Source organism: Rhinoderma darwinii, chromosome 12 (genome assembly GCF_050947455.1).
Source record: "Rhinoderma darwinii isolate aRhiDar2 chromosome 12, aRhiDar2.hap1, whole genome shotgun sequence".
Taxonomy (NCBI): Eukaryota; Metazoa; Chordata; class Amphibia; order Anura; family Rhinodermatidae; genus Rhinoderma; species Rhinoderma darwinii.
In genome coordinates, this window is record NC_134698.1 from 59,955,015 (window position 1) to 59,958,691 (window position 3,677).

Consider the following 3,677-nt stretch of genomic DNA (forward strand, 5'->3'; position numbering starts at 1 on the left):
ACAGTATTTACAGTAACAGCAAAGTGAAATTAAGAAAATCTCGTGCCCATACTGCAGAAAAAAAACACAGCGTAAAGGCTAAGAAATTGACCTGCAGTGCGGAATTTAAATCCGCAGCATATCAATTTATGCTACGTTTTCGTTGCTTTTTTTTTGCGGATTTTCCCCATTGAATTCAATGGGGATGCAAAACCCACAAGCTGTGTGTTGAAACTTTTGTGGCTTAATCGCAACAGTTCCGCTGCAAAAATCACAACTCAGGAAGAAAAAAAAAAAACATACTTACCCAGAACGCTCTCCTCCTTCCTGCAGTCAGGCCTTCTGGGATGACGTTTCATCTCATGTGACCTCTGCAGTCAATCACAGGCTGCAGCGTCACACGGCCTGCAATGTCATCTTGGGATACCGGATTACGTGCAGAAAAAAGGGAGGGGGTAAGTATGGTATTTTTTTTTTTTTTCTTACCCCATCGCGCGTAATTATGTTAGAAAAACCGCGGAAGGTGCTGCGGGTTCCAGGATTAATACACTGCACAGCTTTTACGCAGCATATCCGACCCACGGGAACCCGGCCTGATTCTCAATAAATCTGGTGTAAAATCTACAACTCAATGATAGCAATAGACCTGAGAGAACAAAAGAATCTATAAAGTCCAGTATTAGGATAAAACAATTACCACATTTATAAAGTACCACCTACAAAGGGAGGGGGAGAAAAAAAAATGCATTTTTCTTTTACAAACTCAGAAAAAGGCACTTACAGATAAAATACTAAGACTAGTAACTTATTTTATCATAAATCAGACAATAAATTAAAGTCAAGCAACCGTTCAATCACTCATAACAGAAATACTGTATTTGTGTTTTCCTCTGCTTGGCGTAGGCAAGAGTATACGAATAATAAATCTTGGGTATATCGGATAGATAGATATACAGTATATATATATATATATATATATATATTAGAGGATTACATTCTGGGTGTTTAAATATAGTGCGAGCCTTTAAAACTGAAGCAATCAAGAATGGGTTCATAAAAGACTCGTGACATATGCAAAGGGTCAACAAAGTTAGATAACAAATCTCTTAGGGTATGTTCACATGGCATACTAAAATACGGAGCTGTTTGCAAGGCAAAACAGCTCCCTGATTTTCAGACGGTTTTTAAGCCACTCGCGTTTTTTACGGCCGTTTTTGTAGCTGTTTTTCTATAGAGTATGCAAAATGGCTGAAGAAGTGACACGCACTTCTTTTTCGTGGCCGTTGTTTTATGCGACAGTTTTGAAAAACGCCCGTGTAAAAACCGTGTCGGAACAGAACGCCGTTTTCCCATTCAAATCAATGAGCAGATGTTTGGAGGCGGTCTGCTTTTGATTTTTCAGCCGTTTTTCGGGCCGTTGAATATACAATTAGAGAGAATATTCTGTTACTTTTTCCCCTATGAAAAACATAGGAGATTGTACAGGTCCTTTAGGCAATGCTAGTGGTTAAACCTCTCCCGTTGCCACTGTAATTTATACATGCAGGTGTCTCCGGCAACGAGAAGCTGACTCAACTGGTCATGGTGAGCTTTCTCGCCAATAACAAAATGTACATAGTCATACATGTCATAATTGGCTAAATTGTAAAGACACAAAAAAAAAACTCTTCTGTGATATGCAGAGTGGGAGTCCTCTCCGCCTGGGACTTCTAGTCATATTTCATGTTGGCAGCAGGAAACTATTTCAGCAATTTATTATATGAAAAGAGGTAAACCGTGAAGTACGGAGGACCTGTACACGCTTTATTCTGTAAGCCCTCTTGCACACGACCGTGTGTGCCACCTGAGTCCCGTCCGTGATCCGTGGAAAGATAGGACTTCATTCCACGGATTGGGAAAAGGTGATGACAGGTCCTCAAAAACAAATAGATATTGCCAGCTTTACTTGTACCATTTAACACTCATATTTAGCAATCTATCTCTCTTGTTGGCTATAATATATACTGTATATTTTAGACTAGAAAATGCAATTTTTAGCAAGGAAAAAAAAAATATTGCTGAATAGTGTGCACGTTTAAGGCTGGATCCATACGGACGGAAATGCTGCTCATTTTCTGTAACAGATTATAGTACCAGCGATGTGGATGAGATTTTAAAAAAAAATCAAGTGCGGCAGAACAATTTTTGCACAGAAATCAGGGCATGCTCATTCTGTTGCGGCTGTTCACCGCGGAATACACCTATATCCAATGTAAAAGAGCTGAAATTAACCGCAAAATGTGTGTATTTTGCTGCAGATTTGTTGCAGAAAAATCTGCTACGTGTGGTGGGTACTCTTATAATCGCTCGGTAGCAGCAGATACCTCATGACCAATTCCTAAATGATCACGCGGAGCATCCCTGAAACGCTCTACCCAATCAGAGTGATCCTTGCAGATTTTCAATCGCACAGTCCTCTGTATTCCTGACCTGATCTGTAAGATAAGTGCCCCGTTTGGAAGAAAATCTAAACACAATAGATAAGTTCAGTATCCTGTCAGAGAGACACAAGACATCCCTAGAGACCACTAGATATTACCTTCTCCAGTGCCCTAGGCCACCAGGAAAGCTGGTATTAACCCCTCTGTGTCCTAGATCACCAGGGAAGCAGGCATTAACCCCCTCCACTACCCTAGACCACCAGGGAAACCAGTGAGTTTAGACCAAACAATACAGCAATCAAAAAATCTATTGCAAGAGGGGATGAATATGGTTCTTAAACAAGCAGCATTATATATAAGTTAAATCACATTCATTTTATTTATATATATATATATATATATATATATATATTTATTTATTTTTTATGTGAAAAGGCTGATCCTATCATTTAAAAGTTTAAAGTCTGACTCCTAAGGCCCCATGCACACGACCGTAGAATTTGTCTGTAATAGCGGACCATAATTACGGACCAATTCACTTCTATTGACCACGTATACATTCCCGTATATTTGCGGGAAGGTGTCCGTGCCGTAGAAAGCCTCCCCAAAAGATAGAACATGTCCTATCTTTTGCTTTTTACGGACTGTGCTCCCATACTTTGTATGGGAGCACCGGCCAAAAATGTGGGCGGCTGTTCACGCACGTAATCGCGGACCGTGATTACGGGCACGGCCATGTGCATGAGGCCTATCAGAGCAACTCAGAATGCCCAATGTGAACATTAAAAGGTGAAGTGTTTTGTTTTTTTTAAACGCAAATTTTAAGATCTTTAAATATAACTTAACATACATACATGAAGTCTTAAAAGGGTTTTACAGGATTAGAAAAACATGGTTGCTTTTTTTTTAAAACAGCGGCGCACCTGTCCATGGCTTATGTCTGGTATTGTAGCTTGGCTGCATTAAAGTAAATGGGGCTGAGCTGCAATACCACACACAACCTGTGGGGACACGTGTGGCGCTGTTTCTGGATGAAAGCAGACATGATTTTCTACTCTTGTACAAGCCCTGTAAGTAGTACTAGAACTCTTTTTATATTAAAAGCAGAAACCTGTTGAAGATTTTGGGAAAATACCTTTTATTCCCATATTCAAAGGTTCTGAAATAAACATTGCTCAGGTAGGCAGAGGAACATTTCAGCTGTCAGATTGAAAAGCAACTGCTGAAGAAATCCAAAAAAAAAAAAAAAAAAAAGCCCTAATGTGGTGGAGCAGCAAG